We start from the raw sequence: 16,825 nt of genomic DNA, 5'->3' as shown, positions 1-16,825 counted from the left end.
ACACTAGATCGCGTGTTCAACAGATTGTTCAGAAAGCGCAAACTGTCTGTCTCTAATATGTGAGGCTTAGCTAGTTTCCTGGGAAGTCGTCTCTCGCGTGCATCGGTAGCGCAGTAGGTAGCGCGTAAGTCTCATAATCTTAAGGTCGTGAGTTCGATCCTCACCTGGGGCATTTAATTTTCTGTACATCATGACTGCATTAACGGCGTTGCTGTTGCTAGGGAACGTACTTAACTGTCGTCCGTTATCCACACGGAGTGCACTCCTCAGCGTCAAAATGTTTACTTCCAATTATGACGACGTAACAAGTTTGATATTTCTCCTCCCCTGTTACAAGCAAAATGCGATGCACACAGCAATGGACAGTCAATTTTGAACTGTGCGCCATGCCGGTCTGTAGGCGCAGATATGATCGCAAGCAGAGAACAGCACTGAGTCCAGATTCAGCACAAAATACGAGAAGAGACGGAATAAATCTCACTGTTCTCAAGCAAGTTCTGTGTGGTCTAGTGGTTAGGATACCTGGCTTTCACCCAGGAGGCCCGGGTTCGATTGCCGGTACCGGAACGGAACTGTTTGCGCAAACAACGCTCCATGTTTTGGCCTTCGAACTGTCGGTGGTTGCCCTTCTTCCTTAGCTTCAACCGAACGTAATCGGGGAAAGCAGGCACGTGATGCAGTTACTGTCAGCACCGGAATAAAGGGAGAAGAGGCACTGGTCCGCTGTGGGCTGCTACCAGCGTCAGTGAGAAGTCGGTGGAGTCGCCAGTAGCGCCAGAAGCCTTCACACACGTTCCAGTTAATCACGTTGCTTGAAGCAGCTCCAGCCACAACAAGCCCAAGCCCGAAGAGCTCAGTCGGTAGAGCATTAGGTTTTTAACCTAAGGGTCCAGGGTTCAAGTCCCTGTCCGGGCGATGATTTTAACGCTTCCGTAATGGCTCGTGTCATAGCGATAGTAGCCCTGCCGTAATCAGTGCACGGTTTTCGTTTCCCGTCAACATTCTGCGCAGACGCAATCGGTTGGGTTTTTCACGTTTCGAGGGGTGCTTCTCCTACAAGCAGTCGTGGCCGAGTGGTTAAGGCGTCTGACTAGAAATCAGATTCCCTCTGGGAGCGTAGGTTCGAGTCCTACCGACTGCGTTGGTTTTTTTCTTTTTTTGTTTTGGAAGAAGGAGCAGAAAATATCCCGTTTTGGTACCTCGCCACACCTCACCTCTCACAGCCGTTTATAGTGCCTGTCCTTTACATAAGGGCGATTTCCAAGCGTCAGCTTTCGCGTCAGCCGAGCAAAGTCGGGACAAGTCGGGACATACTACAGGATGGTCTGGGTGGTGCAACGACGAAACAAAACCTTAATTTAAAAATCGAAAAAATGGAAAAATAGGATGAAAAAGCAAAAAGAAGAATATAAAAAAGTCTTACTGAGTGCGTCGGTTTTTTTCTTTTTTTGTTTTGGCAGAAGGAGCAGAAAATATCGCGTTTTGGTACCCGCCACACCTCACCTCTCACAGCCGTCTATAGTGCCTGTCCTTTACATAAGGGCGATTTCCAAGCGTCAGCTTTCGCGTCAGCCGAGCAAAGTCGGGACAAGTCGGGACATACCACAGGATGGTCTGGGTGGTGCAACGACGAAAAAAAAACGTTAATTTAACAGCAGGAGCCCACATAATGATAGGGAAATATTAGCGCCACTTGCGGTGGCCGGGAATCGAACCCGAATCAACTGCTTGGAAGGAAACTATGCTCATAATTACAACACCACTGCAGTGCCGCTGCTCGCAACGCCGCGCTGTGTCGGCTTCCCGCCCGCCGGCAGCGGCCCACGGCTATAGGAGCTGCAGGCGCATTACGAGGTAGGAGGGTGCATCCACACGCATTCGGGCAGCGCCTCCAAGCACGCTACGTCTTTGGGCAAGACTCGTCGCCGCTGACGCAAGGTTACTCACACGATAATGATGAGCGGTCGTTTTAAGGCAGTGTAGTGGAGGACTCCGCGAGTTTAGCCCTTTTTTCGACGTCGCTGGGTGGCAATCCCACTTTCCCTGCCAACAGCTGCTCGTATTGCATGGATAGCTTGTCGAGCATCTGTGGCTCTGTGGTTTGTGTCTCGGTAGCGCAGTAGGTAGTGCCTAAGTCTCATAATGTTAAGGTATGCCGGCACGATAACTCAGCGTGTTCGGTCAGAGGATTATCTGCTCCCTCTAATGAAGGACTGAGTCAACGATGAACTTGAACGGGCGTCATCGGACGTCCGCCCCCAAACAACTGCAACGAACAAAATGAGAACAACAAAAAAAAAGTGGTAGAATGCTCGGCCACCACGAGGGCGGCCCGGGTTCGATTCCCGGTGGATGCATTATTTTGCTCTTCTATCTACAATGCTGCCACGCGGATTGCTCGCTTGAGATGCGTCAGCCTCAGGACCTTATAGCTGTATAGCTGCGGCTGCAGTTTAATCTAGAGAGTCGGGACAGTACGTGTAGCAAGACAACAGATTGTTCAGAAAGCGCAAACTGTCTGTCTCTAATATGTGAGGCTTAGCTAGTTTCCTGGGAAGTCGTCTCTCGCGTGCATCGGTAGCGCAGTAGGTAGCGCGTAAGTCTCATAATCTTAAGGTCGTGAGTTCGATCCTCACCTGGGGCATTTAATTTTCTGTACATCATGACTGCATTAACGGCGTTGCTGTTGCTAGGGAACGTACTTAACTGTCGTCCGTTATCCACACGGAGTGCACTCCTCAGCGTCAAAATGTTTACTTCCAATTATGACGACGTAACAAGTTTGATATTTCTCCTCCCCTGTTACAAGCAAAATGCGATGCACACAGCAATGGACAGTCAATTTTGAACTGTGCGCCATGCCGGTCTGTAGGCGCAGATATGATCGCAAGCAGAGAACAGCACTGAGTCCAGATTCAGCACAAAATACGAGAAGAGACGGAATAAATCTCACTGTTCTCAAGCAAGTTCTGTGTGGTCTAGTGGTTAGGATACCTGGCTTTCACCCAGGAGGCCCGGGTTCGATTGCCGGTACCGGAACGGAACTGTTTGCGCAAACAACGCTCCATGTTTTGGCCTTCGAACTGTCGGTGGTTGCCCTTCTTCCTTAGCTTCAACCGAACGTAATCGGGGAAAGCAGGCACGTGATGCAGTTACTGTCAGCACCGGAATAAAGGGAGAAGAGGCACTGGTCCGCTGTGGGCTGCTACCAGCGTCAGTGAGAAGTCGGTGGAGTCGCCAGTAGCGCCAGAAGCCTTCACACACGTTCCAGTTAATCACGTTGCTTGAAGCAGCTCCAGCCACAACAAGCCCAAGCCCGAAGAGCTCAGTCGGTAGAGCATTAGGTTTTTAACCTAAGGGTCCAGGGTTCAAGTCCCTGTCCGGGCGATGATTTTAACGCTTCCGTAATGGCTCGTGTCATAGCGATAGTAGCCCTGCCGTAATCAGTGCACGGTTTTCGTTTCCCGTCAACATTCTGCGCAGACGCAATCGGTTGGGTTTTTCACGTTTCGAGGGGTGCTTCTCCTACAAGCAGTCGTGGCCGAGTGGTTAAGGCGTCTGACTAGAAATCAGATTCCCTCTGGGAGCGTAGGTTCGAGTCCTACCGACTGCGTTGGTTTTTTTCTTTTTTTGTTTTGGAAGAAGGAGCAGAAAATATCCCGTTTTGGTACCTCGCCACACCTCACCTCTCACAGCCGTTTATAGTGCCTGTCCTTTACATAAGGGCGATTTCCAAGCGTCAGCTTTCGCGTCAGCCGAGCAAAGTCGGGACAAGTCGGGACATACTACAGGATGGTCTGGGTGGTGCAACGACGAAACAAAACCTTAATTTAAAAATCGAAAAAATGGGAAAAATAGGATGAAAAAGCAAAAAGAAGAATATAAAAAAGTCTTACTGAGTGCGTCGGTTTTTTTCTTTTTTTGTTTTGGCAGAAGGAGCAGAAAATATCGCGTTTTGGTACCCGCCACACCTCACCTCTCACAGCCGTCTATAGTGCCTGTCCTTTACATAAGGGCGATTTCCAAGCGTCAGCTTTCGCGTCAGCCGAGCAAAGTCGGGACAAGTCGGGACATACCACAGGATGGTCTGGGTGGTGCAACGACGAAAAAAAAACGTTAATTTAACAGCAGGAGCCCACATAATGATAGGGAAATATTAGCGCCACTTGCGGTGGCCGGGAATCGAACCCGAATCAACTGCTTGGAAGGAAACTATGCTCATAATTACAACACCACTGCAGTGCCGCTGCTCGCAACGCCGCGCTGTGTCGGCTTCCCGCCCGCCGGCAGCGGCCCACGGCTATAGGAGCTGCAGGCGCATTACGAGGTAGGAGGGTGCATCCACACGCATTCGGGCAGCGCCTCCAAGCACGCTACGTCTTTGGGCAAGACTCGTCGCCGCTGACGCAAGGTTACTCACACGATAATGATGAGCGGTCGTTTTAAGGCAGTGTAGTGGAGGACTCCGCGAGTTTAGCCCTTTTTTCGACGTCGCTGGGTGGCAATCCCACTTTCCCTGCCAACAGCTGCTCGTATTGCATGGATAGCTTGTCGAGCATCTGTGGCTCTGTGGTTTGTGTCTCGGTAGCGCAGTAGGTAGTGCCTAAGTCTCATAATGTTAAGGTATGCCGGCACGATAACTCAGCGTGTTCGGTCAGAGGATTATCTGCTCCCTCTAATGAAGGACTGAGTCAACGATGAACTTGAACGGGCGTCATCGGACGTCCGCCCCCAAACAACTGCAACGAACAAAATGAGAACAACAAAAAAAAAGTGGTAGAATGCTCGGCCACCACGAGGGCGGCCCGGGTTCGATTCCCGGTGGATGCATTATTTTGCTCTTCTATCTACAATGCTGCCACGCGGATTGCTCGCTTGAGATGCGTCAGCCTCAGGACCTTATAGCTGTATAGCTGCGGCTGCAGTTTAATCTAGAGAGTCGGGACAGTACGTGTAGCAAGACAACAGATTGTTCAGAAAGCGCAAACTGTCTGTCTCTAATATGTGAGGCTTAGCTAGTTTCCTGGGAAGTCGTCTCTCGCGTGCATCGGTAGCGCAGTAGGTAGCGCGTAAGTCTCATAATCTTAAGGTCGTGAGTTCGATCCTCACCTGGGGCATTTAATTTTCTGTACATCATGACTGCATTAACGGCGTTGCTGTTGCTAGGGAACGTACTTAACTGTCGTCCGTTATCCACACGGAGTGCACTCCTCAGCGTCAAAATGTTTACTTCCAATTATGACGACGTAACAAGTTTGATATTTCTCCTCCCCTGTTACAAGCAAAATGCGATGCACACAGCAATGGACAGTCAATTTTGAACTGTGCGCCATGCCGGTCTGTAGGCGCAGATATGATCGCAAGCAGAGAACAGCACTGAGTCCAGATTCAGCACAAAATACGAGAAGAGACGGAATAAATCTCACTGTTCTCAAGCAAGTTCTGTGTGGTCTAGTGGTTAGGATACCTGGCTTTCACCCAGGAGGCCCGGGTTCGATTGCCGGTACCGGAACGGAACTGTTTGCGCAAACAACGCTCCATGTTTTGGCCTTCGAACTGTCGGTGGTTGCCCTTCTTCCTTAGCTTCAACCGAACGTAATCGGGGAAAGCAGGCACGTGATGCAGTTACTGTCAGCACCGGAATAAAGGGAGAAGAGGCACTGGTCCGCTGTGGGCTGCTACCAGCGTCAGTGAGAAGTCGGTGGAGTCGCCAGTAGCGCCAGAAGCCTTCACACACGTTCCAGTTAATCACGTTGCTTGAAGCAGCTCCAGCCACAACAAGCCCAAGCCCGAAGAGCTCAGTCGGTAGAGCATTAGGTTTTTAACCTAAGGGTCCAGGGTTCAAGTCCCTGTCCGGGCGATGATTTTAACGCTTCCGTAATGGCTCGTGTCATAGCGATAGTAGCCCTGCCGTAATCAGTGCACGGTTTTCGTTTCCCGTCAACATTCTGCGCAGACGCAATCGGTTGGGTTTTTCACGTTTCGAGGGGTGCTTCTCCTACAAGCAGTCGTGGCCGAGTGGTTAAGGCGTCTGACTAGAAATCAGATTCCCTCTGGGAGCGTAGGTTCGAGTCCTACCGACTGCGTTGGTTTTTTTCTTTTTTTGTTTTGGAAGAAGGAGCAGAAAATATCCCGTTTTGGTACCTCGCCACACCTCACCTCTCACAGCCGTTTATAGTGCCTGTCCTTTACATAAGGGCGATTTCCAAGCGTCAGCTTTCGCGTCAGCCGAGCAAAGTCGGGACAAGTCGGGACATACTACAGGATGGTCTGGGTGGTGCAACGACGAAACAAAACCTTAATTTAAAAATCGAAAAAATGGGAAAAATAGGATGAAAAAGCAAAAAGAAGAATATAAAAAAGTCTTACTGAGTGCGTCGGTTTTTTTCTTTTTTTGTTTTGGCAGAAGGAGCAGAAAATATCGCGTTTTGGTACCCGCCACACCTCACCTCTCACAGCCGTCTATAGTGCCTGTCCTTTACATAAGGGCGATTTCCAAGCGTCAGCTTTCGCGTCAGCCGAGCAAAGTCGGGACAAGTCGGGACATACCACAGGATGGTCTGGGTGGTGCAACGACGAAAAAAAAACGTTAATTTAACAGCAGGAGCCCACATAATGATAGGGAAATATTAGCGCCACTTGCGGTGGCCGGGAATCGAACCCGAATCAACTGCTTGGAAGGAAACTATGCTCATAATTACAACACCACTGCAGTGCCGCTGCTCGCAACGCCGCGCTGTGTCGGCTTCCCGCCCGCCGGCAGCGGCCCACGGCTATAGGAGCTGCAGGCGCATTACGAGGTAGGAGGGTGCATCCACACGCATTCGGGCAGCGCCTCCAAGCACGCTACGTCTTTGGGCAAGACTCGTCGCCGCTGACGCAAGGTTACTCACACGATAATGATGAGCGGTCGTTTTAAGGCAGTGTAGTGGAGGACTCCGCGAGTTTAGCCCTTTTTTCGACGTCGCTGGGTGGCAATCCCACTTTCCCTGCCAACAGCTGCTCGTATTGCATGGATAGCTTGTCGAGCATCTGTGGCTCTGTGGTTTGTGTCTCGGTAGCGCAGTAGGTAGTGCCTAAGTCTCATAATGTTAAGGTATGCCGGCACGATAACTCAGCGTGTTCGGTCAGAGGATTATCTGCTCCCTCTAATGAAGGACTGAGTCAACGATGAACTTGAACGGGCGTCATCGGACGTCCGCCCCCAAACAACTGCAACGAACAAAATGAGAACAACAAAAAAAAAGTGGTAGAATGCTCGGCCACCACGAGGGCGGCCCGGGTTCGATTCCCGGTGGATGCATTATTTTGCTCTTCTATCTACAATGCTGCCACGCGGATTGCTCGCTTGAGATGCGTCAGCCTCAGGACCTTATAGCTGTATAGCTGCGGCTGCAGTTTAATCTAGAGAGTCGGGACAGTACGTGTAGCAAGACAACAGATTGTTCAGAAAGCGCAAACTGTCTGTCTCTAATATGTGAGGCTTAGCTAGTTTCCTGGGAAGTCGTCTCTCGCGTGCATCGGTAGCGCAGTAGGTAGCGCGTAAGTCTCATAATCTTAAGGTCGTGAGTTCGATCCTCACCTGGGGCATTTAATTTTCTGTACATCATGACTGCATTAACGGCGTTGCTGTTGCTAGGGAACGTACTTAACTGTCGTCCGTTATCCACACGGAGTGCACTCCTCAGCGTCAAAATGTTTACTTCCAATTATGACGACGTAACAAGTTTGATATTTCTCCTCCCCTGTTACAAGCAAAATGCGATGCACACAGCAATGGACAGTCAATTTTGAACTGTGCGCCATGCCGGTCTGTAGGCGCAGATATGATCGCAAGCAGAGAACAGCACTGAGTCCAGATTCAGCACAAAATACGAGAAGAGACGGAATAAATCTCACTGTTCTCAAGCAAGTTCTGTGTGGTCTAGTGGTTAGGATACCTGGCTTTCACCCAGGAGGCCCGGGTTCGATTGCCGGTACCGGAACGGAACTGTTTGCGCAAACAACGCTCCATGTTTTGGCCTTCGAACTGTCGGTGGTTGCCCTTCTTCCTTAGCTTCAACCGAACGTAATCGGGGAAAGCAGGCACGTGATGCAGTTACTGTCAGCACCGGAATAAAGGGAGAAGAGGCACTGGTCCGCTGTGGGCTGCTACCAGCGTCAGTGAGAAGTCGGTGGAGTCGCCAGTAGCGCCAGAAGCCTTCACACACGTTCCAGTTAATCACGTTGCTTGAAGCAGCTCCAGCCACAACAAGCCCAAGCCCGAAGAGCTCAGTCGGTAGAGCATTAGGTTTTTAACCTAAGGGTCCAGGGTTCAAGTCCCTGTCCGGGCGATGATTTTAACGCTTCCGTAATGGCTCGTGTCATAGCGATAGTAGCCCTGCCGTAATCAGTGCACGGTTTTCGTTTCCCGTCAACATTCTGCGCAGACGCAATCGGTTGGGTTTTTCACGTTTCGAGGGGTGCTTCTCCTACAAGCAGTCGTGGCCGAGTGGTTAAGGCGTCTGACTAGAAATCAGATTCCCTCTGGGAGCGTAGGTTCGAGTCCTACCGACTGCGTTGGTTTTTTTCTTTTTTTGTTTTGGAAGAAGGAGCAGAAAATATCCCGTTTTGGTACCTCGCCACACCTCACCTCTCACAGCCGTTTATAGTGCCTGTCCTTTACATAAGGGCGATTTCCAAGCGTCAGCTTTCGCGTCAGCCGAGCAAAGTCGGGACAAGTCGGGACATACTACAGGATGGTCTGGGTGGTGCAACGACGAAACAAAACCTTAATTTAAAAATCGAAAAAATGGGAAAAATAGGATGAAAAAGCAAAAAGAAGAATATAAAAAAGTCTTACTGAGTGCGTCGGTTTTTTTCTTTTTTTGTTTTGGCAGAAGGAGCAGAAAATATCGCGTTTTGGTACCCGCCACACCTCACCTCTCACAGCCGTCTATAGTGCCTGTCCTTTACATAAGGGCGATTTCCAAGCGTCAGCTTTCGCGTCAGCCGAGCAAAGTCGGGACAAGTCGGGACATACCACAGGATGGTCTGGGTGGTGCAACGACGAAAAAAAAACGTTAATTTAACAGCAGGAGCCCACATAATGATAGGGAAATATTAGCGCCACTTGCGGTGGCCGGGAATCGAACCCGAATCAACTGCTTGGAAGGAAACTATGCTCATAATTACAACACCACTGCAGTGCCGCTGCTCGCAACGCCGCGCTGTGTCGGCTTCCCGCCCGCCGGCAGCGGCCCACGGCTATAGGAGCTGCAGGCGCATTACGAGGTAGGAGGGTGCATCCACACGCATTCGGGCAGCGCCTCCAAGCACGCTACGTCTTTGGGCAAGACTCGTCGCCGCTGACGCAAGGTTACTCACACGATAATGATGAGCGGTCGTTTTAAGGCAGTGTAGTGGAGGACTCCGCGAGTTTAGCCCTTTTTTCGACGTCGCTGGGTGGCAATCCCACTTTCCCTGCCAACAGCTGCTCGTATTGCATGGATAGCTTGTCGAGCATCTGTGGCTCTGTGGTTTGTGTCTCGGTAGCGCAGTAGGTAGTGCCTAAGTCTCATAATGTTAAGGTATGCCGGCACGATAACTCAGCGTGTTCGGTCAGAGGATTATCTGCTCCCTCTAATGAAGGACTGAGTCAACGATGAACTTGAACGGGCGTCATCGGACGTCCGCCCCCAAACAACTGCAACGAACAAAATGAGAACAACAAAAAAAAAGTGGTAGAATGCTCGGCCACCACGAGGGCGGCCCGGGTTCGATTCCCGGTGGATGCATTATTTTGCTCTTCTATCTACAATGCTGCCACGCGGATTGCTCGCTTGAGATGCGTCAGCCTCAGGACCTTATAGCTGTATAGCTGCGGCTGCAGTTTAATCTAGAGAGTCGGGACAGTACGTGTAGCAAGACAACAGATTGTTCAGAAAGCGCAAACTGTCTGTCTCTAATATGTGAGGCTTAGCTAGTTTCCTGGGAAGTCGTCTCTCGCGTGCATCGGTAGCGCAGTAGGTAGCGCGTAAGTCTCATAATCTTAAGGTCGTGAGTTCGATCCTCACCTGGGGCATTTAATTTTCTGTACATCATGACTGCATTAACGGCGTTGCTGTTGCTAGGGAACGTACTTAACTGTCGTCCGTTATCCACACGGAGTGCACTCCTCAGCGTCAAAATGTTTACTTCCAATTATGACGACGTAACAAGTTTGATATTTCTCCTCCCCTGTTACAAGCAAAATGCGATGCACACAGCAATGGACAGTCAATTTTGAACTGTGCGCCATGCCGGTCTGTAGGCGCAGATATGATCGCAAGCAGAGAACAGCACTGAGTCCAGATTCAGCACAAAATACGAGAAGAGACGGAATAAATCTCACTGTTCTCAAGCAAGTTCTGTGTGGTCTAGTGGTTAGGATACCTGGCTTTCACCCAGGAGGCCCGGGTTCGATTGCCGGTACCGGAACGGAACTGTTTGCGCAAACAACGCTCCATGTTTTGGCCTTCGAACTGTCGGTGGTTGCCCTTCTTCCTTAGCTTCAACCGAACGTAATCGGGGAAAGCAGGCACGTGATGCAGTTACTGTCAGCACCGGAATAAAGGGAGAAGAGGCACTGGTCCGCTGTGGGCTGCTACCAGCGTCAGTGAGAAGTCGGTGGAGTCGCCAGTAGCGCCAGAAGCCTTCACACACGTTCCAGTTAATCACGTTGCTTGAAGCAGCTCCAGCCACAACAAGCCCAAGCCCGAAGAGCTCAGTCGGTAGAGCATTAGGTTTTTAACCTAAGGGTCCAGGGTTCAAGTCCCTGTCCGGGCGATGATTTTAACGCTTCCGTAATGGCTCGTGTCATAGCGATAGTAGCCCTGCCGTAATCAGTGCACGGTTTTCGTTTCCCGTCAACATTCTGCGCAGACGCAATCGGTTGGGTTTTTCACGTTTCGAGGGGTGCTTCTCCTACAAGCAGTCGTGGCCGAGTGGTTAAGGCGTCTGACTAGAAATCAGATTCCCTCTGGGAGCGTAGGTTCGAGTCCTACCGACTGCGTTGGTTTTTTTCTTTCTTTGTTTTGGAAGAAGGAGCAGAAAATATCCCGTTTTGGTACCTCGCCACACCTCACCTCTCACAGCCGTTTATAGTGCCTGTCCTTTACATAAGGGCGATTTCCAAGCGTCAGCTTTCGCGTCAGCCGAGCAAAGTCGGGACAAGTCGGGACATACTACAGGATGGTCTGGGTGGTGCAACGACGAAACAAAACCTTAATTTAAAAATCGAAAAAATGGGAAAAATAGGATGAAAAAGCAAAAAGAAGAATATAAAAAAGTCTTACTGAGTGCGTCGGTTTTTTTCTTTTTTTGTTTTGGCAGAAGGAGCAGAAAATATCGCGTTTTGGTACCCGCCACACCTCACCTCTCACAGCCGTCTATAGTGCCTGTCCTTTACATAAGGGCGATTTCCAAGCGTCAGCTTTCGCGTCAGCCGAGCAAAGTCGGGACAAGTCGGGACATACCACAGGATGGTCTGGGTGGTGCAACGACGAAAAAAAAACGTTAATTTAACAGCAGGAGCCCACATAATGATAGGGAAATATTAGCGCCACTTGCGGTGGCCGGGAATCGAACCCGAATCAACTGCTTGGAAGGAAACTATGCTCATAATTACAACACCACTGCAGTGCCGCTGCTCGCAACGCCGCGCTGTGTCGGCTTCCCGCCCGCCGGCAGCGGCCCACGGCTATAGGAGCTGCAGGCGCATTACGAGGTAGGAGGGTGCATCCACACGCATTCGGGCAGCGCCTCCAAGCACGCTACGTCTTTGGGCAAGACTCGTCGCCGCTGACGCAAGGTTACTCACACGATAATGATGAGCGGTCGTTTTAAGGCAGTGTAGTGGAGGACTCCGCGAGTTTAGCCCTTTTTTCGACGTCGCTGGGTGGCAATCCCACTTTCCCTGCCAACAGCTGCTCGTATTGCATGGATAGCTTGTCGAGCATCTGTGGCTCTGTGGTTTGTGTCTCGGTAGCGCAGTAGGTAGTGCCTAAGTCTCATAATGTTAAGGTATGCCGGCACGATAACTCAGCGTGTTCGGTCAGAGGATTATCTGCTCCCTCTAATGAAGGACTGAGTCAACGATGAACTTGAACGGGCGTCATCGGACGTCCGCCCCCAAACAACTGCAACGAACAAAATGAGAACAACAAAAAAAAAGTGGTAGAATGCTCGGCCACCACGAGGGCGGCCCGGGTTCGATTCCCGGTGGATGCATTATTTTGCTCTTCTATCTACAATGCTGCCACGCGGATTGCTCGCTTGAGATGCGTCAGCCTCAGGACCTTATAGCTGTATAGCTGCGGCTGCAGTTTAATCTAGAGAGTCGGGACAGTACGTGTAGCAAGACAACAGATTGTTCAGAAAGCGCAAACTGTCTGTCTCTAATATGTGAGGCTTAGCTAGTTTCCTGGGAAGTCGTCTCTCGCGTGCATCGGTAGCGCAGTAGGTAGCGCGTAAGTCTCATAATCTTAAGGTCGTGAGTTCGATCCTCACCTGGGGCATTTAATTTTCTGTACATCATGACTGCATTAACGGCGTTGCTGTTGCTAGGGAACGTACTTAACTGTCGTCCGTTATCCACACGGAGTGCACTCCTCAGCGTCAAAATGTTTACTTCCAATTATGACGACGTAACAAGTTTGATATTTCTCCTCCCCTGTTACAAGCAAAATGCGATGCACACAGCAATGGACAGTCAATTTTGAACTGTGCGCCATGCCGGTCTGTAGGCGCAGATATGATCGCAAGCAGAGAACAGCACTGAGTCCAGATTCAGCACAAAATACGAGAAGAGACGGAATAAATCTCACTGTTCTCAAGCAAGTTCTGTGTGGTCTAGTGGTTAGGATACCTGGCTTTCACCCAGGAGGCCCGGGTTCGATTGCCGGTACCGGAACGGAACTGTTTGCGCAAACAACGCTCCATGTTTTGGCCTTCGAACTGTCGGTGGTTGCCCTTCTTCCTTAGCTTCAACCGAACGTAATCGGGGAAAGCAGGCACGTGATGCAGTTACTGTCAGCACCGGAATAAAGGGAGAAGAGGCACTGGTCCGCTGTGGGCTGCTACCAGCGTCAGTGAGAAGTCGGTGGAGTCGCCAGTAGCGCCAGAAGCCTTCACACACGTTCCAGTTAATCACGTTGCTTGAAGCAGCTCCAGCCACAACAAGCCCAAGCCCGAAGAGCTCAGTCGGTAGAGCATTAGGTTTTTAACCTAAGGGTCCAGGGTTCAAGTCCCTGTCCGGGCGATGATTTTAACGCTTCCGTAATGGCTCGTGTCATAGCGATAGTAGCCCTGCCGTAATCAGTGCACGGTTTTCGTTTCCCGTCAACATTCTGCGCAGACGCAATCGGTTGGGTTTTTCACGTTTCGAGGGGTGCTTCTCCTACAAGCAGTCGTGGCCGAGTGGTTAAGGCGTCTGACTAGAAATCAGATTCCCTCTGGGAGCGTAGGTTCGAGTCCTACCGACTGCGTTGGTTTTTTTCTTTTTTTGTTTTGGAAGAAGGAGCAGAAAATATCCCGTTTTGGTACCTCGCCACACCTCACCTCTCACAGCCGTTTATAGTGCCTGTCCTTTACATAAGGGCGATTTCCAAGCGTCAGCTTTCGCGTCAGCCGAGCAAAGTCGGGACAAGTCGGGACATACTACAGGATGGTCTGGGTGGTGCAACGACGAAACAAAACCTTAATTTAAAAATCGAAAAAATGGGAAAAATAGGATGAAAAAGCAAAAAGAAGAATATAAAAAAGTCTTACTGAGTGCGTCGGTTTTTTTCTTTTTTTGTTTTGGCAGAAGGAGCAGAAAATATCGCGTTTTGGTACCCGCCACACCTCACCTCTCACAGCCGTCTATAGTGCCTGTCCTTTACATAAGGGCGATTTCCAAGCGTCAGCTTTCGCGTCAGCCGAGCAAAGTCGGGACAAGTCGGGACATACCACAGGATGGTCTGGGTGGTGCAACGACGAAAAAAAAACGTTAATTTAACAGCAGGAGCCCACATAATGATAGGGAAATATTAGCGCCACTTGCGGTGGCCGGGAATCGAACCCGAATCAACTGCTTGGAAGGAAACTATGCTCATAATTACAACACCACTGCAGTGCCGCTGCTCGCAACGCCGCGCTGTGTCGGCTTCCCGCCCGCCGGCAGCGGCCCACGGCTATAGGAGCTGCAGGCGCATTACGAGGTAGGAGGGTGCATCCACACGCATTCGGGCAGCGCCTCCAAGCACGCTACGTCTTTGGGCAAGACTCGTCGCCGCTGACGCAAGGTTACTCACACGATAATGATGAGCGGTCGTTTTAAGGCAGTGTAGTGGAGGACTCCGCGAGTTTAGCCCTTTTTTCGACGTCGCTGGGTGGCAATCCCACTTTCCCTGCCAACAGCTGCTCGTATTGCATGGATAGCTTGTCGAGCATCTGTGGCTCTGTGGTTTGTGTCTCGGTAGCGCAGTAGGTAGTGCCTAAGTCTCATAATGTTAAGGTATGCCGGCACGATAACTCAGCGTGTTCGGTCAGAGGATTATCTGCTCCCTCTAATGAAGGACTGAGTCAACGATGAACTTGAACGGGCGTCATCGGACGTCCGCCCCCAAACAACTGCAACGAACAAAATGAGAACAACAAAAAAAAAGTGGTAGAATGCTCGGCCACCACGAGGGCGGCCCGGGTTCGATTCCCGGTGGATGCATTATTTTGCTCTTCTATCTACAATGCTGCCACGCGGATTGCTCGCTTGAGATGCGTCAGCCTCAGGACCTTATAGCTGTATAGCTGCGGCTGCAGTTTAATCTAGAGAGTCGGGACAGTACGTGTAGCAAGACAACAGATTGTTCAGAAAGCGCAAACTGTCTGTCTCTAATATGTGAGGCTTAGCTAGTTTCCTGGGAAGTCGTCTCCCGCGTGCATCGGTAGCGCAGTAGGTAGCGCGTAAGTCTCATAATCTTAAGGTCGTGAGTTCGATCCTCACCTGGGGCATTTAATTTTCTGTACATCATGACTGCATTAACGGCGTTGCTGTTGCTAGGGAACGTACTTAACTGTCGTCCGTTATCCACACGGAGTGCACTCCTCAGCGTCAAAATGTTTACTTCCAATTATGACGACGTAACAAGTTTGATATTTCTCCTCCCCTGTTACAAGCAAAATGCGATGCACACAGCAATGGACAGTCAATTTTGAACTGTGCGCCATGCCGGTCTGTAGGCGCAGATATGATCGCAAGCAGAGAACAGCACTGAGTCCAGATTCAGCACAAAATACGAGAAGAGACGGAATAAATCTCACTGTTCTCAAGCAAGTTCTGTGTGGTCTAGTGGTTAGGATACCTGGCTTTCACCCAGGAGGCCCGGGTTCGATTGCCGGTACCGGAACGGAACTGTTTGCGCAAACAACGCTCCATGTTTTGGCCTTCGAACTGTCGGTGGTTGCCCTTCTTCCTTAGCTTCAACCGAACGTAATCGGGGAAAGCAGGCACGTGATGCAGTTACTGTCAGCACCGGAATAAAGGGAGAAGAGGCACTGGTCCGCTGTGGGCTGCTACCAGCGTCAGTGAGAAGTCGGTGGAGTCGCCAGTAGCGCCAGAAGCCTTCACACACGTTCCAGTTAATCACGTTGCTTGAAGCAGCTCCAGCCACAACAAGCCCAAGCCCGAAGAGCTCAGTCGGTAGAGCATTAGGTTTTTAACCTAAGGGTCCAGGGTTCAAGTCCCTGTCCGGGCGATGATTTTAACGCTTCCGTAATGGCTCGTGTCATAGCGATAGTAGCCCTGCCGTAATCAGTGCACGGTTTTCGTTTCCCGTCAACATTCTGCGCAGACGCAATCGGTTGGGTTTTTCACGTTTCGAGGGGTGCTTCTCCTACAAGCAGTCGTGGCCGAGTGGTTAAGGCGTCTGACTAGAAATCAGATTCCCTCTGGGAGCGTAGGTTCGAGTCCTACCGACTGCGTTGGTTTTTTTCTTTTTTTGTTTTGGAAGAAGGAGCAGAAAATATCCCGTTTTGGTACCTCGCCACACCTCACCTCTCACAGCCGTTTATAGTGCCTGTCCTTTACATAAGGGCGATTTCCAAGCGTCAGCTTTCGCGTCAGCCGAGCAAAGTCGGGACAAGTCGGGACATACTACAGGATGGTCTGGGTGGTGCAACGACGAAACAAAACCTTAATTTAAAAATCGAAAAAATGGGAAAAATAGGATGAAAAAGCAAAAAGAAGAATATAAAAAAGTCTTACTGAGTGCGTCGGTTTTTTTCTTTTTTTGTTTTGGCAGAAGGAGCAGAAAATATCGCGTTTTGGTACCCGCCACACCTCACCTCTCACAGCCGTCTATAGTGCCTGTCCTTTACATAAGGGCGATTTCCAAGCGTCAGCTTTCGCGTCAGCCGAGCAAAGTCGGGACAAGTCGGGACATACCACAGGATGGTCTGGGTGGTGCAACGACGAAAAAAAAACGTTAATTTAACAGCAGGAGCCTACATAATGATAGGGAAATATTAGCGCCACTTGCGGTGGCCGGGAATCGAACCCGAATCAACTGCTTGGAAGGAAACTATGCTCATAATTACAACACCACTGCAGTGCCGCTGCTCGCAACGCCGCGCTGTGTCGGCTTCCCGCCCGCCGGCAGCGGCCCACGGCTATAGGAGCTGCAGGCGCATTACGAGGTAGGAGGGTGCATCCACACGCATTCGGGCAGCGCCTCCAAGCACGCTACGTCTTTGGGCAAGACTCGTCGCCGCTGACGCAAGGTTACTCACACGATAATGATGAGCGGTCGTTTTAAGGCAGTGTAGTGGA

At 50.6% G+C, this 16,825-nt stretch overlaps 1 protein-coding gene and 28 non-coding genes across 29 annotated transcripts in view; 28 read left to right on the top strand and 1 right to left on the bottom strand.

Annotated features, from left to right (window-relative positions):
• LOC126299603 (uncharacterized) overlaps positions 1-16,825 on the bottom strand; it is a 120,013-nt gene that overhangs the window by 27,523 nt on the left and 75,665 nt on the right. The window lies entirely within an intron of this gene.
• Positions 100-172, top strand: Trnam-cau (transfer RNA methionine (anticodon CAU)). The gene has a single exon. It is a non-coding gene; the product is annotated as a tRNA-Met (tRNA).
• On the top strand, positions 496-567 carry Trnae-uuc (transfer RNA glutamic acid (anticodon UUC)). Its single transcript has one exon. It is a non-coding gene; the product is annotated as a tRNA-Glu (tRNA).
• On the top strand, positions 843-915 carry Trnak-uuu (transfer RNA lysine (anticodon UUU)). Its single transcript has one exon. It is a non-coding gene; the product is annotated as a tRNA-Lys (tRNA).
• Trnas-aga (transfer RNA serine (anticodon AGA)) lies at positions 1,060-1,141 on the top strand. Its single transcript has one exon. It is a non-coding gene; the product is annotated as a tRNA-Ser (tRNA).
• Positions 2,572-2,644, top strand: Trnam-cau (transfer RNA methionine (anticodon CAU)). The gene has a single exon. It is a non-coding gene; the product is annotated as a tRNA-Met (tRNA).
• On the top strand, positions 2,968-3,039 carry Trnae-uuc (transfer RNA glutamic acid (anticodon UUC)). The gene has a single exon. It is a non-coding gene; the product is annotated as a tRNA-Glu (tRNA).
• Trnak-uuu (transfer RNA lysine (anticodon UUU)) lies at positions 3,315-3,387 on the top strand. The gene has a single exon. It is a non-coding gene; the product is annotated as a tRNA-Lys (tRNA).
• On the top strand, positions 3,532-3,613 carry Trnas-aga (transfer RNA serine (anticodon AGA)). The gene has a single exon. It is a non-coding gene; the product is annotated as a tRNA-Ser (tRNA).
• Positions 5,045-5,117, top strand: Trnam-cau (transfer RNA methionine (anticodon CAU)). The gene has a single exon. It is a non-coding gene; the product is annotated as a tRNA-Met (tRNA).
• Trnae-uuc (transfer RNA glutamic acid (anticodon UUC)) lies at positions 5,441-5,512 on the top strand. Its single transcript has one exon. It is a non-coding gene; the product is annotated as a tRNA-Glu (tRNA).
• Positions 5,788-5,860, top strand: Trnak-uuu (transfer RNA lysine (anticodon UUU)). Its single transcript has one exon. It is a non-coding gene; the product is annotated as a tRNA-Lys (tRNA).
• On the top strand, positions 6,005-6,086 carry Trnas-aga (transfer RNA serine (anticodon AGA)). The gene has a single exon. It is a non-coding gene; the product is annotated as a tRNA-Ser (tRNA).
• Positions 7,518-7,590, top strand: Trnam-cau (transfer RNA methionine (anticodon CAU)). Its single transcript has one exon. It is a non-coding gene; the product is annotated as a tRNA-Met (tRNA).
• On the top strand, positions 7,914-7,985 carry Trnae-uuc (transfer RNA glutamic acid (anticodon UUC)). The gene has a single exon. It is a non-coding gene; the product is annotated as a tRNA-Glu (tRNA).
• Trnak-uuu (transfer RNA lysine (anticodon UUU)) lies at positions 8,261-8,333 on the top strand. Its single transcript has one exon. It is a non-coding gene; the product is annotated as a tRNA-Lys (tRNA).
• Trnas-aga (transfer RNA serine (anticodon AGA)) lies at positions 8,478-8,559 on the top strand. Its single transcript has one exon. It is a non-coding gene; the product is annotated as a tRNA-Ser (tRNA).
• On the top strand, positions 9,991-10,063 carry Trnam-cau (transfer RNA methionine (anticodon CAU)). The gene has a single exon. It is a non-coding gene; the product is annotated as a tRNA-Met (tRNA).
• Trnae-uuc (transfer RNA glutamic acid (anticodon UUC)) lies at positions 10,387-10,458 on the top strand. Its single transcript has one exon. It is a non-coding gene; the product is annotated as a tRNA-Glu (tRNA).
• Trnak-uuu (transfer RNA lysine (anticodon UUU)) lies at positions 10,734-10,806 on the top strand. Its single transcript has one exon. It is a non-coding gene; the product is annotated as a tRNA-Lys (tRNA).
• On the top strand, positions 10,951-11,032 carry Trnas-aga (transfer RNA serine (anticodon AGA)). The gene has a single exon. It is a non-coding gene; the product is annotated as a tRNA-Ser (tRNA).
• On the top strand, positions 12,464-12,536 carry Trnam-cau (transfer RNA methionine (anticodon CAU)). The gene has a single exon. It is a non-coding gene; the product is annotated as a tRNA-Met (tRNA).
• Positions 12,860-12,931, top strand: Trnae-uuc (transfer RNA glutamic acid (anticodon UUC)). Its single transcript has one exon. It is a non-coding gene; the product is annotated as a tRNA-Glu (tRNA).
• Trnak-uuu (transfer RNA lysine (anticodon UUU)) lies at positions 13,207-13,279 on the top strand. Its single transcript has one exon. It is a non-coding gene; the product is annotated as a tRNA-Lys (tRNA).
• Trnas-aga (transfer RNA serine (anticodon AGA)) lies at positions 13,424-13,505 on the top strand. Its single transcript has one exon. It is a non-coding gene; the product is annotated as a tRNA-Ser (tRNA).
• Trnam-cau (transfer RNA methionine (anticodon CAU)) lies at positions 14,937-15,009 on the top strand. Its single transcript has one exon. It is a non-coding gene; the product is annotated as a tRNA-Met (tRNA).
• Positions 15,333-15,404, top strand: Trnae-uuc (transfer RNA glutamic acid (anticodon UUC)). The gene has a single exon. It is a non-coding gene; the product is annotated as a tRNA-Glu (tRNA).
• On the top strand, positions 15,680-15,752 carry Trnak-uuu (transfer RNA lysine (anticodon UUU)). The gene has a single exon. It is a non-coding gene; the product is annotated as a tRNA-Lys (tRNA).
• Positions 15,897-15,978, top strand: Trnas-aga (transfer RNA serine (anticodon AGA)). Its single transcript has one exon. It is a non-coding gene; the product is annotated as a tRNA-Ser (tRNA).

The sequence above is a fragment of the Schistocerca gregaria genome, chromosome X (assembly GCF_023897955.1).
Source record: "Schistocerca gregaria isolate iqSchGreg1 chromosome X, iqSchGreg1.2, whole genome shotgun sequence".
Lineage (NCBI taxonomy): Eukaryota > Metazoa > Arthropoda > Insecta > Orthoptera > Acrididae > Schistocerca > Schistocerca gregaria.
Note: the sequence above shows the minus strand (reverse complement) of the source record. Positions and strands in the feature narration are given on the sequence as shown.